We start from the raw sequence: 15,046 nt of genomic DNA, 5'->3' as shown, positions 1-15,046 counted from the left end.
AATTTAGAATAGGGTAGGGCATTTTTTTATTTTGGGGGTCTTTGTTATTTTATTAGGGGGCTTAGAGTAGGTGTAATTAGTTTAAAATTGTTGTAATATTTTTCTGATGTTTGTAAATATTTTTTTATTTTTTGTAACTTAGTTCTTTTTTATTTTTTGTACTTTAGTTAGTTTATTTCATTGTATTTATTTGTAGATATTGTATTTAATTAATTTAATAATAATTAAAATTTATTTAATAAAAGTTAATTAATTTCGTTAGATTTAAATTATATTTAACTTAGGGGGGTGTTAGTGTTAGGGTTAGACTTAATTTTAGGGTTAATCCAGTTGGCAGATTAGGGGTTAATGTTTGAAGTTAGGTGTCGGCGATGTTAGGGAGGGCAGATTAGGGGTTAATACTATTTATTATAGGGTTAGTGAGGCGGATTAGGGGTTAATAACTTTATTATAATAGCGGTGTGGTCCGCTCGGCAGATTAGGGGTTAATAAGTGTAGGCAGGTGGAGGCGACGTTGTGGGGGCAGATTAGGGGTTAATAGATATAATATAGGGGTCGGCGGTGTTAGGGGCAGCAGATTAGGGGTACATAGGGATAATGTAAGTAGCGGCGGTTTACGGAGCGGCAGATTAGGGGTTAAAAATAATATGCAGGGGTCAGCGATAGCGGGGGCGGCAGAATAGGGGTTAATAAGTAAGGTTAGGGGTGTTTAGACTCGGGGTACATGTTAGAGTGTTAGGTGCAGACGTAGGAAGTGTTTCCCCATAGACAACAATGGGGCTGCGTTAGGAGCTGAACGCGGCGTTTTTGCAGGTGTTAGGTTTTTTTCAGCTCAAACAGCCCCATTGTTTTCTATGGGGGAATCGTGCACGAGCACGTTTTTGAAGCTGGCCGCGTCCGTAAGCAACTCTGGTATCGAGAGTTGCAGTGGCGGTAAATATGCCTGTACGCTCCCTTTTTGGAGCCTAACGCAGCCATTCTGTGAACTCTCAATACCAGAGGTATTTAAAAGGTGCGGCCAGAAAAAAGCATGCGTAAGCTACGCGGGTCGTTACCGACAAAACTCTAAATCTAGCCGTAGGTATTTACAATTCTGCTTTGTGTTCAACAAGAAAGTAAACGCACTCAAACACAATTTAAATTGAACTTTGGTTAACTGTTATGCTTGAATAAAAAGTTGCACAAAAAACATCAAGATTACATTATAAAGTACAGTTACACTCATAATAACACCATCTAATAATAATTACTGCAAAAAACTATTGCATAAAAAAGTTATAAGACCTCAAAGATATGAGGTCTCAGGTTTCAAAAAAGGACGGCAAAGGGCTTTACCATAGAGATACATACAGTATGTATACATGTCTAAATATGTATGTGTATGTGTGTACAGATGTAATTATGCATTTACAGACATATATACACATATAAACAGATAAATATATATATAAGCAGATTGAAGCCCTCTGCAGTCAAGTAGCTGAAAACATGTAAAATAATTTGTATGCAATATTTATATTTAATAAAGTATTTAAATGTGTATATACTGTAAATATTTCACATTCAAATGTTCTTGACATAGGGGAATATGTACTAAGTATTTTTAAATAAATACATTATATATATATATGTAAAGATATATATTTTACCAGGAAAACATTATATATATATATATATGTATGTATTAATGAATAAGTAGAACATATTCTGCTTTGAGAAGAACATTGGAATGTGAAATTCTGATATTTCATGTCTGGTTAGCACACTTGTTGGGTCTTAGGGGCCGATTTATCAAGCCGTCAATTGGCCCCAATGCATCTGTTTCCGCACAAGCCTTCAGGCTCGGAAACAGGAGTTAAACAGCAGCAGTCTTAAGACCACTGCTCCTTAACTCTTCCGCCACCTCTGAGCGGGCAGACAGCAATCAGCCCAATCGGATACGATCAGGTTGATTGACACAAGCATTTCATGAGCATACGCTGTTGGTATTTATCGATATACAGCAGATCATGTCCGTCCGCACAATGATAATTCGGCCATGAGATGTATGAAATGAGGTAAGCAGTACTCACGGTAGACAGGGCAGTCCAAGGAATCAGCAGTACTGGGTAAAACAGCAGAGTGGTCAGACAGGCAGAGTTCAGTAACAATAAGGCAATCCAGCAATTCAGGGGTTAAACAGCAGAGTGGTTAGACAGGCAGAGTTCAGTAGCAATAAGGCAATCCAGCAATTCAGGGGTTAAACAGCAGAGTGGTCAGACAGGAATAGTTCAGTAACAATAAGGCAATCCAGCAATAAGTAACACCCAGGAGCACACAAAGTACGTCCTATACTAGGGCAATGTATGTAAGTTATGCTGGTACTTACAAAGGCGCCAATTCGCGCCATGGAGGACTTCACAGGATTCAACCGGCTTGAGAGGGGAATTGACGTGCGGCGCTTATGTCATCGCCGCATATCACAGCAGTCGCAGCGTCCCTGGCAACAGCCAGAGCGGTGCAATGGGGAGTGGCATGACAGGCCCCCTAGTTTTTTCCACTTTTTGCACTCCATTGAAGTCTTTGGGAGTATACCTTAACACAGTTGAGATGTTGTAACTTCAGCTTTTTGCACGTGCCGTGTTAGCACACGAGTGAAAACTTTTTACTTTCAACTTGTAATGAGCGTGGTACCAGACATACGCAAAAATCCAAAGTCGAGCACAGTTGGCACATAAGCGAGAACGATAATTAGCTCCACTCATAATTTAGCCCTTAGAAGGATAAATAAATTAAATATTATTCTCAAGAACAATTTATAAAGGTTTAGTTTCAACTAAGAATACCAAGAGAAAAAAGCAAATTTGATGATAAAAGTAACTTGGAAAGTTGATTAAAATTACATGTCCTATCTGAATAATGAAAGTTTAATTTTGACTAGACTGTCCCTTTAAGAAATATTGGTAGATGCATGGAACAATCATTCAGCAAAGTGATACCTGCCCAAATTATTTCTATTATCAAATTTACTTCAATCTCTTGGTATTCTCTGTTTAAAAAAGAATAAGAAGCAGGTAGGAAGGCTTAGGAAGGTGCACATGTCTGGAGTGCTATATGGCAGCTATTTTAGGTACCATAAAGACTAGTAGGTCAGTCTGAGTTTTTGCCATAATTTTCTTCTATTTACATTTGCAACTATCAAAGTATTCACCTATCTCATTATTTTTATATTTAACGTGTTCCCCCCCCCCCCCTTTCTTTTGTAGTAGGTCTGCACCCCCCCAACAATGAAAAATCTTAATACAGGACTGGGTACCGGTAATAAGTGGCAAAAGGAGGCAGGGCTGATAAACCAATGGTAAAGTCTAGACAATCAGGGGGCGGGGTTAAGCAGCCTGAGGGTGCAGAATGATCTGTTCCTTTGCTCTGGACATTATATGCATATTAATAGTCTTCACAGCTATAGTGTAATTCCACACACTTTTTAAATGAGACTGATGTGTATTTTATTGCCAATTACTGCATTATATTTTGGGTATCAGCAAAGCCAGTAGATTTAGAGTAACACAGAATTATGACTTAAAAACCTATGATTAAAAGGACATTTTACCCAAATGTTGAATCACGTTAAATTGATGCAGCATATCGATAGTAAACTGATAAGAAAATGTCAACTTAAAGGCACAGTATACACGAATTTTCATATAATTGCATGTAATAGACACTACTATAAAGAATAATATGCACAGATACCAATATATAAATCAGGTATAAAACCGTTTAAAAATTTACTTAGAAGCTTCCAGTTTAACTCTGTTTAAAGGGTTACTGGAACACCCACTGCAAGTAAGAAATAGCACACACACCCCTCCCCCTTCTTTTGCATATGAAAATACCCTTTACACAAACAGGAGCAAGCTGGAGCAGGTATACGTCGGTATTCTCCTAAAACTTTGGGGCTTGGTTAGGAGTCTGAAAATCAGAGCAATGTTATTTAAAAAATAAGCAAAACTATCCATTTAAAAAAAAAAAAAAAACTGCATGGGCAATATAAATGGGTCATTCACAAAATATTTATGCAAAGAAAAATCGAGTGTGTAATGTCCCTTTAATGTAAAATGGAAGAAGCAAGCACAGAACAGAGGGGCGCCTCATGTGAACATCAGATTGTTTAGAGTAAAATACAGACATTCAAGCCAAATTAGTACTCACATTTGGTCCAAGTACACTTATGTACTAGTAGAAACAGGTTGGTAACTTGGGGTGTACCAGCTAACCCTCTCTCGGCTCTAGGTATACACCAGCAGGTGTAAGAGTAGAACAACCCTCTAGACACAGGGGTAACTCCAGGCATTACAATTCAATGAGAAGTGGAGACACCACTCAAAAAGGTGCTCTCACAGTGCTTGTGGTTAAAATAACTTGTTTATTAAAAACCATTAAAAAAAATACAAGCAGTGGATTCAGGGGGCATATGCAGTAAACCCCCTGTATTATGCAACGTGTTTCTCGGCCTTAGCAGTGACCTTTTATCAGGCATATAGCACCTTCATGCAAACATACTATTTAAAATATTCAATAACCAATGAGAAAATTGAATCTGCCCATCCTGGGCGTGTACATACAATGGAGTTCATAATTAGACAATCAATCACTATTGGCAACAAAGAATGTGTAGTATTTGAAACATATATCGCAATTACAATTACAATAAAAAATGTCAATTAAATGTTACAAAGTTGCAACACAGGAATTTAAAATTCTAAAGAATTCTTTAGAATTTTACTTTACTGTGTTGAGCGGTATCAGCTTTTTACAGTTATGTTGCTCCTTTTTCAAGTGATTTAAAAACATGGGTAACATGTTCCTTTAAGATAAGAATCAGAAGCAATATGAAATGTGTATAATTTCAGAGCTTGTTACCTCTATTGTACCTCTAATATAATGACCACTCACTCTTCTCACATTGTAAACTCAAAATGCAACCCTCATGAAAAATTAATTACAACTGAAAATAAAACAGCATCTCAGTATACCACCATTATTTATTTTACTTGCTTTTCTGTATAATACATTGCGAAACTGTGCTTGTTCTGTGCTCCCTAGAGAGGCTGGGAGCTTGGATTCTTTAAGTATGCTGCAAAATACTGTAAATTGCCTGAGTCAGCTTAGAGCAGATCCCAAACTCATTTACAGCTAGCCCTAACTGGTCACAGTCAAGGAAGAAAACATAAATGTACTAAGCAGTCCTTTAAAGTAATTTATTACTGAGTCATACCTCCCAACATGCACCAGATGCATTTCTTTCAGGACTGGGAGGTCTAGACTGAGTGACTGAGACTTGTAGGTGGAGTCATCAGTGTACTGTTTCAGTTCATAATTGCCTGAATATATATATACATACATATATACAGTATATAATGTACAGAAATAAATTTAAAATTACCTTAATGTTTCTTTAAGTCATTTAAATATCTATAAAAGTTGTCTGTGAGGTTCCAAATTCAAAACCATATTTTTATGATTTAAAAAAATATATATTTTGTGCCCTAAAACACACCAGATATTTTTAGTATATGTATAACTTTGCGGCCATATAGTGCCACAAACGTGCACACTCCTGAGTCTACCTGAGACAACCCTTCCTTATTTCAAGGGATCAAACTTATTTGCCCAAACTTTATCCCAGGCTCCCTATTTATCTGTTCTTAGAGCATTTTTCTCCCTTATTTTTAACAATATGTAAAATCTTAATTTCAAACATTTCATATTGTACTCTTGTACTCTTACATAGTTAATAATTGTGCTGTATCTGCCAGTTTAATTTCTTTACTCCCACTGTGCCTTAAATGAAAAATAGAATTCAAAGATTTGCAGAAAGATGTTGAATATATAGATGCCGATTTACCAAGCCCCGTATTCATCTGTTTCCGTTTCAGGCTCGCCGGAAACAGGAGTTAAGAAGCAGTGGTCTTAAGACCCAGCCTTAACTCATCCACCACCTCTAAGACGGTGGACAGCAATCAGCCCGATCGGATACGATCGTGTTGATTGACAGCGGACATGATTCGCTACAGTGGATCATGTCCACCCGCACATTAGTAAATCGGCCCCATAGAGCTAGACTGTGTGAATAAAAATGAAAAATGTTGTTGTACAAAACTGTATCAGATTGTAAAACAAAATCCGCTAGATTACAAGTTTTCTCGGTAAAAACCTGCGTTGCTAACGAGCCTTTTTTTTCCAGCGCTCACTTTAAACAATGTTGGTAATACAAGTTTTCTGAATGGCTGCGTTAGCCTCAGAAAAGTGAGCATTGAGCAAATTTAGCGCCACTTCTCCCTGTAATACCAGCGTTGCTTACGGTAGCGGTAAGCTGGCTAAAACGTGCTTGTGCACGATTTACCCATAGGAAACAATGGGGCTGAGCTGGCTGAAAAAAAAACTAACACCTGCAAAAAAGCAGCGTTCAGCTCCTAACGCAGCCCCATTGTTTCCTATGGGAAAATACTTTCTAAGTCTACACCTAACACCCTAACATGAACCCAGAGTCTAAACACCCCTAACCTTACACTTATTAACCCCTAATCTGCCACCCCCAACATCCTCGCCACCTGCATTATATTATTAACCCCTAATCTGCCGCTCCGGACACCACCGCCACCTACATTATACCTATGAACCCCTAATCTGCTGCCCCTAACATCACCGACACCTACATTATAGTTATTAAGCCCTAATCTGCCCCCCCAATGTCGCCGCAACCTAACTACAATTATTAACCCCTAATCTGCCGCCCCCAACATCGCCGCTACTATATTAAATGTATTAACCCCTAAACCTAAGTCTAACCCAAACACCCCCCTAACTTAAATCTATTTTTAATAACTCTAAATAAAATTACTATAATTAAATAAATTATTCCTATTTAAAACTAAATACTTACCTATAAAATAAACCCTAATATAGCTACAATTACATTGGATAGGACTGGATAGGATGAAGACTTCTGCCGGTCCGGATGTCCTCTTCTGCCCCATCGGATGACCAGTGGTGCCCGGCTGCGTGAAGACGGCTTAAGGTAGGGTGATCTTCAATGGGGTAGTGTTAGGTTTTTTTAAGGGGGGATCGGGTGGGTTTTAGAGTAGGGGTGTGTGGGTGGTGGGTTGTAATGTTGGGGGGGTATTGTATTACTTTTTTTTTTACAGGTAAAAGAGCTGATAACTTTGGGGCAATGCCCCGCAAAAAGCCCTTTTAAGGGCTGGTAAAAGAGCAGATTACTTTGGGGCAATGCCCCGCAAAAGGCCCTTTTAAGGGCTATTTGTAATTTAGTGTAGGGTAGGGAATTTTATTATTTTGGGGGGCTTTTTTATTTTATTAGGGGTATTAGAGTAGGTGTAATTAGTTTAAAATATTGTAATTTCTTTTTTATTTTCTGTAATTTAGTGTTTGTTTTTTTCGTAATTTAGTTTATTTAATTTAATTGTATTTAATTGTAGGTAGTTTAGGTAATTAATTTAATTATAGAGTAGTGTTAGGTGTAATTTTAACTTAGGTTAGGGTTTATTTTACAGGTAATTTTGAATTTATTTTAGCTAGGTAGTTATTAAATAGTTAATAACTATTTAATAACTATTGCACCTAGTTAAAATAAATACAAAGTTGCCTGTAAAATAAAAATAAATCCTAAAATAGCTACAATGTAACTATTAGTTATATTGTAGCTATATTAGGGTTTATTTTATATGTAAGTATTTAGTTTTAAATAGGAATAATTTATTTAATTATAGTCATTTTATTTAAATGTATTAAAAATAGATTTAAGTTAGGGGGGTGTTAGGGTTAAGGTTAGACTTAGGTTTAGGGGTTAATACATTTAATATAGTAGCGGCAACATTGGGGGCAGCAGATTAGGGGTTAATAATTGTAGGTAGGTGGCGGCGATGTTAGGGACGGCAGATTAGGGGTTAATAACAAATTTTTACGCAGCGGGAGTGCGGCGGTTTAGGGGTTAATACATTTATTATAGTGGTGGCGATGTCCGGTCGGCAGATTAGGGGTTAATAATTGTAGTTAGGTGGCGGCGACGTTGGGGGCGGCAGATTAGGGGTTAATAAATATAATGTAGGTGTCAGCGATATTAGGGGCAGCAGATTAGGGGTTCATAGGTATAATGTCGGTGGTGGTGATGTCCGGTCGGCAGATTAGGGGTTAAAATGTTTTATTATAGTGTTTGCGATGTGGGGGGGGCCTCAGTTTAGGGGTTAATAGGTAGTTTATGGGTGTTAGTGTACTTTGTAGCACTTTAGTTAAGAGCTTTATGTTCCGGCGTTAGCCCATAAAACTCTTAACTACTGACTTTTATATGCGGTAGGAGTCTTGGAGGTAAAGGCTGTACCGCTCACTTCTTCCAAGACTTTTAATACCAGCGTTAGCAAAATCCCATTAAAAAGATAGGATATGCAATTGACGTAAGGGGATTTGCGGTATGGAAAAGTCGCGAAAGAAAAGTGAGCAGTACACCTGTACCTGCCAAACTCGTAATACCAGCGGGCGTTAAAAAAGCAGCGTTAGGACCCCTTAACACTGCTTTTTATGGCTAACGCCAAACTCGTAATCTAGTCGAATATTTTTTCAGTATCTACTGTATAATTTGTCAATTTCCTAAATGAAATGTGTTGATTCCTTAGTCTAGCTTCTGCATTATCCCGCAGACAGGCACTACACAAGATAACGACTCCTCTTGATGACACCATCACCCATGCTCCGTGGACAGCAGAAAGGATAACGCTGGATAGGTAGTCCGTTAATGCACAAGGGAGCAGTCCGAGAGCGGCTATATATCCCGACTCATACGACTGCAGAGATGGTTGGAGTTAGACTCCGGGGTGTCCCATGAGAGTGGAGATATCTGTATGTTGATTTTAGACTTTAAAATCTTGTGACTTGTTAAGGGGTTTTATTCTTTGGTTTGTGTGGCGCCTATATGGTCTTAAATGCTATGGAGGTTACTTATACATAATTACGTCTGTAAAGCATCTGATTAAGCACATCTCTTTGAACTCTGACTTTTCTATTTGGATATCTGCTGGTGATATCTGTGCTGATCATTTGCAGTAATAGTGCCATAGTGGGACACATGGGGGATGCACAGCAACAATTTTCCTCACTCATGCCTGCTACAGCACGGGTTTCTAATATAACTGACTGTGAACAAATCTTTTCTGATGACAAAGGAATGTTCAATTTGAGCACATTATTTGAGACCATGGAATATTTGTTACTTAGGGAGGCCAAGGTTCAGTGGGATGTCTGGACTTTTGAAAGATATATGAAGGCAGGCATGATCCCTAGGCGTCTGCGAGTGTACGAATTTTCAATGTTGGAAGTTGACAGTAGTGAGAGGGAATTTATCAAAGCCAGGAATAATGTTTATCAAGATTGATGTTATTATTAGTGGAATATAAAAACAAGTCTTTGATAAATATTAGATATGAGATATATGATTTACAGAGTGAAATTAACAAACGGAGCACAGACCCTGATTTTGTAAAATTTGATGGTATTCTTCAGGAGTCTGTGGCACTGGATAAATCATCTATAATGGATAATAAACATCATAAATATTTAAAGGATAAATCTGACTATACATCCCATTCAGTTTATATTTGGAACAGAAGACAGAGGGGTTATTTTAGGAGGGGCCAAACATATAACAAAAAGAAAAATAAGAGAAATCAGAGGCAGAGAGGTAATAAACCCAAGTCTGTATCCTTTTCAGATAGTGAACCAGAATACTCATCAGATGATAGGATCTCAGGTAATGAGTATACAAACCGGTATCATAAAACATCCTGAACAGAATCAGGGTACTTCTCAGGCTAACTTTGTGCAAGTAGTAAGACCAAAAGTAAAATCTTCTAACAATGAATACAATAACAGAGTTGAATTAGACCTTGTGGCCCTAAAAGGGAACGGTGGGCAGGTGAAATATATTTTAAGTTTATCAGAAAAAATACAGCCCTTAAATCACTACAGGACAATGGCCAAGTGGTCATACGCCCTGTGGATAAGGGGGTACAATGTTGTAATGGATCGTAAGAGCTATATACAGGAAGCAATGAGACAGCTCGGTAATGAGAGAGACTACATTGTATTAAAGAGTGATCCTTGATAAAGGCCTATTATTATAGGCCGAAACGCATTGACATTAACTCGTAAGCCAATTTCCAATACCCTATTAAGGTATTATATCTGCTTTGCACTATTGCTTTTTCTATTTCACAGGATACTTCTAGAACTACTATTTATGGAGACTCCACTTTTGGACCACATAGGAGAATCATCACAACACTCCAAAAGATTTTTTCTTCATTTTTTCCCTTCATTTTTCTTTATTTGACTCTCACGTTTGACTTATTTTGATCACTCACCTTTTTGTCCCTTGATATTTGTTTTTTGTGGCTTAGGATTCGTTGGTCTCTGTATTTACAGATTGAATTTTTCACTTTCTATTTTTCACTTAGTTTATCACATATTTCCTAATAAAAAATTTCATTCATACATATTTAGCAGTACCGCGGTCCAACTCAGATTTGAGTTACTCACGCAGTTTTGTTATATTATCGATCCCATTAGGGGTATTTACCATTGTATTTTATTGTTCCTACTTTCAATGATTTTTTAATTTATCATGGATCCATGATTTTATCTAATGCTGATATATTTGTTTTTATATGTGTTGGATATTAGAATGTACAAATAAAACACTGTTTATACTGTTTATATCGGTCTCATCTCTATCACCTTAGCCTTTTTTAGACTCTCTCTTCTCTTTATTTCATTTTAAAAAGTGATCCATCAGGTTTGTTCAAATCAGAGCTACACCAGATTTTGGATGATGGTATGGAACAAGGATTTATGGATACGAATATGGTTGAGTAAAATACCTTTGTTCCACAATCTTCCAAAGGTACATAAATCTACTACTAATGTACAAGGCAGACCCATTGTCAGTGGGATTGATTCACTTCTGGAATACCTCTCACAGTGGTTGGACTCTATATTACAACCCCTAGTTTTGTCCCTACCGTCCTATATTAAGGACACTAAACATGTACTGAACATTGTGCAGTATTTGGAGTTAAATGCTGGGTACTCTTGTCTTACAATAGATGTGGTATCATTTTATTTCTTTATTCCACACGAGAAGGGAATTATAGCCCTTTGCTTCTTTTTGAATGATTTTATGGATTATTCTGAGGAATTTAAAAATGTAATTATCAGAGTGGCCATTTTTTTTGTTGACCCACAGTTTTTTTCAATTCCACGGTTGTTCTTTTTTATCTCCAGAGTGGTACGGCTATGGGGGCCAAGTTTTCCCCCTCCTATGCCAACCTGTTTCTGGGTTGGTGGGAGTTTGTCCACATCTTTGGAGATAAGAACTCATATAGATCTCTTAAATTTTTTTATAGGAGGCTTATAGATCTGTTGTTGGTATGGTGTGGTCCTATGGATTCCATTCTGGATTCTGTAGAATGGCTAAATATCAATCAAGTAGGGTTGAAGTTTACATTTGAATGCCACACTACTTATATAATTTTTTTAGAGCTCACTCTGACTGGACATGATGATGGCAAAGTAATATCTAAGGTGTTCCGTAAACCAATATATGGCAGTTCTTTATTTCATGGTAATAGTTGTCACCCCAAACATACGCCATATGCGTTAGCTAAGGGACAGTTTTCTCATCTTAGACAGCATTGTACTAAGTGGAAGGAAAGCAGTAGAATCCCTTCCAAGGGAACACTTTTTACAAGATTCTGAAGACAAAAGGGGGAACCCCGAGTTCAAAGGGGTAACCTTTGTTACGGGGTATAGTGTACAATATCCAGAAATTTGCGATATAGTACGCAAACATTTTCCCATTCTGGCTGCAGATGAAAAGCTAACCACACTTGTGAGTGAGAGTCTCAGATCCTCCTATAAGAAATATCATACAATAGGGTCAATACAGTCACCAACACAACTAAGATCCATGGATCAACCTGCCAGTTCATGGTTAAGATATTTGGGGATGTTTAAATGTGGCCATAGAAAATGCAAACCATGTGAATATGCTAAAATCACCAAAACATTTATGTTCAAAGTAACTAAAGAAGTCTTTAACATTGAGTCCTGCCTAAATTATACCTCTTATCAGCTGTGATCAGTGTGGGATACAGTATGTAGGGTTAACGTCTAGAGATATAAAATCCTGCTTTAGGAAACATTTATCTCCAATCAGTACGGACAGATCTTCCATCCCTTTGGTTCAGCATTTTGTAGAAAAACACAATTGTGAATTAAGCACCTTTAAATGGTGTGCTATTGAAAAGGTAACTAAACCGAAGGGGGGTGTGTGGACTGGTTTCTGGCAAAAAGGGAGACATATTGGATCTTCAGGCTCAAAACCAGGATCCCCCTAGGCTTAAATTCGAAATATGATATCATTAACTTTTGGGAATAGAAGTCCCCTAACTGTCCAGTAATAGAAGATGTTGGTAATATAGGGGTTGCAAACCAGTAGCTCAAACAGTATTAAAATAGCCATATGGACTTTGGGTGGAGATGTCCTAGTGATATTGGCGATTTATAGAGGAAAACTAATATGATAGATTAGGATTGTTTAATGTTTAATACCTATGTTCATCACTTAAATATTAAATGTGTAGGAATTTTCATTTGCACTTAGGTTGATGCCCATCATATCTTTGGAGAAAAAGTATGAGACTACTGATTTAAATAGGTACACAGTTATGTGAAGTGTTATAGCATGGGATATTGTGATTTTCACTTCCTTTTTCTCTCTCTTTCATAGATTTTTTCATCAGTTGATTCACTAAATAGCCAGTGCATTGTATTGTATATAATTATAACGTTGTGTTGTCTAGGGATGACAGGTGCAATTATGGCTTATCATACTGCAGGTGCTAAAACAGAGGGAGAGTAATTTATTTAACCAATTAGCATGATGTGTTATTGTTTTAAATAGTGTGAAGAATGGTACCAGTAAGGGCATGATTACGGCGGTTAGCAGAAACGCGTAAGCCAGCTGGCGTTACACTGCTCTGTGTGTATGACCTGCTATGCTGTGTCCTCCTATTTGAATTTTCTAAGATGTTTTAATAAAGTTCTACAGTTTTATGGAAGCTGGACGTTCTCTTTATCTTCAATTTCTTAGTCTCCCTTATTTTCTTCAAAAAAAGCTGTCAGCCTTAGCTAAGCTTCAGCAAAGAACAGAATGAGACGTATATTTGATAACAGAAGAAAATGTATGGGGTTTTTATTAATTGTATACTCAGTTTGAGTCATGGCTTCTTGGTACCTATAAGTAGAATATCAACATCTGATTCACTTCCTCTATCTCCTTAACTTTAATTGAACTTAATTATAAGATTATTTCCCACTGGTATCTTACACCCCAAAGGATTCGAGGTATCTTTCCAAACGCCTCATCTATCTGCTGGAGAAGGTGCGGAGATATATGAACTCTCTCTCATATATGGTGGTCCTGCCCAAAACGTAAGATCTATTGGGACCAGATAGAACGTTCCCTTAACCAAACCTTAAATACCAATATCATCCTTAACCCTAACATTGTCCTTTTCAACCAAATCCCACAAATAGGTTGCATTTATCATACAAAACTATTCCACCTGATGATAACCTGTGCCAAAAGATAAATTCCTAGACTATGGAAATCACAACAGCCACCTACCTTCCCTCAATGGGTTTCTGAAGTGAACCATATCATCTCGCTTGAGAAATTGCTTGAGATTATTGTTATATCGGAAAGTGTGATTTTATTCTTGACATAATCTTTATTTGGGAACAAAGAACACAAACGTAATAGACAACCCACAAGAAAAAAACACATTTCCAAAACACAGGTACAACACACATATTATAGTAAACTGTTGACATATTCATACAAGATGAATTAGGCATGACTATGATCTGTTGTAATCATACTATAATGTTCATGCTATATAGTATATTTCCCCCCCCCCCCCCTCCTTCCTTGATTATATAATACGATTGAAAACAAAATGGTTGGATATACAGTACTTTATTTCAGATTGAAGATATAATTGTATTAAAGGGATAGTATAGTCAAAATGAAACTTTCATGATTCATATAGAGCATGCAATTTTAAGCATCTTTCTAATTTACTCCTATTATACATTTTTCTTCATTCTCTTGGTATCTATATTTTAAAAAGCTGGAATGTTAGCTTAGAAGCCGGCCCATTTTTGGCTCAGCACCTGGGTAGCACTTTCTGATTGGTCTCTAAATGTAGCCATCCAATCAGCAAACGTTATCCAGGTGCTGAGCCAAAAATGGGGCGGCTCCTACACTTACTTTTCAGCTTTTTTAAATAAAGATACCAAGAGAACAAAGAAAAATTGTTAAAAGCAGTAAATTAGAAAGTTGCTTAAAATTGCATGTTCTATCTGAATCATGAAATTTTATTTTTGACTAGACTATCCCTTTAATTTCATGTACTTTTATAACTACTTATGTTGTAACTTTTGATCAACCTAACAAAAATTATTTAACTGTAAAAACACACAGTATGAACACTGGGCCACTGACATTAAGACGCCTGAATCCTTATATATATAAACTGTCAATGCTTTCAACAGAAAAGTAACCAATGTCACATCAGTCATGCAATCTGATGGTTATGCCACATCATTTTTAGTGAGAAAGCTTCCTAAATGTTAACCAGATGTCTGAAAGTAACAGAATATTTATTCAGGATGTACATAACTTATGCGTAACCAAGGGGATGAGATGACACTTTGCTTATTTAGCCAACTAAATTTAAAATGGGTTAGTGGGTTATGTGTCTTAATGTTTAGCTTTGTGTGCAGTTCTTCTGAGCCTAGATACAAAGAAGGAGGTTTGTGTGCCAGAAAACAAGCATATATTTATTTTATAATGATTTCTGCTGTCCCTGAAACACAAATATTGTCCAGATTGACCAGATTGATGTAATTGCAGTGCTGGCACCTCAGACCC

Source organism: Bombina bombina, chromosome 4 (assembly GCF_027579735.1).
Source record: "Bombina bombina isolate aBomBom1 chromosome 4, aBomBom1.pri, whole genome shotgun sequence".
NCBI classification, from domain to species: Eukaryota; Metazoa; Chordata; class Amphibia; order Anura; family Bombinatoridae; genus Bombina; species Bombina bombina.
The sequence above is the reverse complement of the archived record's forward strand: the minus strand, read 5'-3'. Positions refer to the sequence as shown.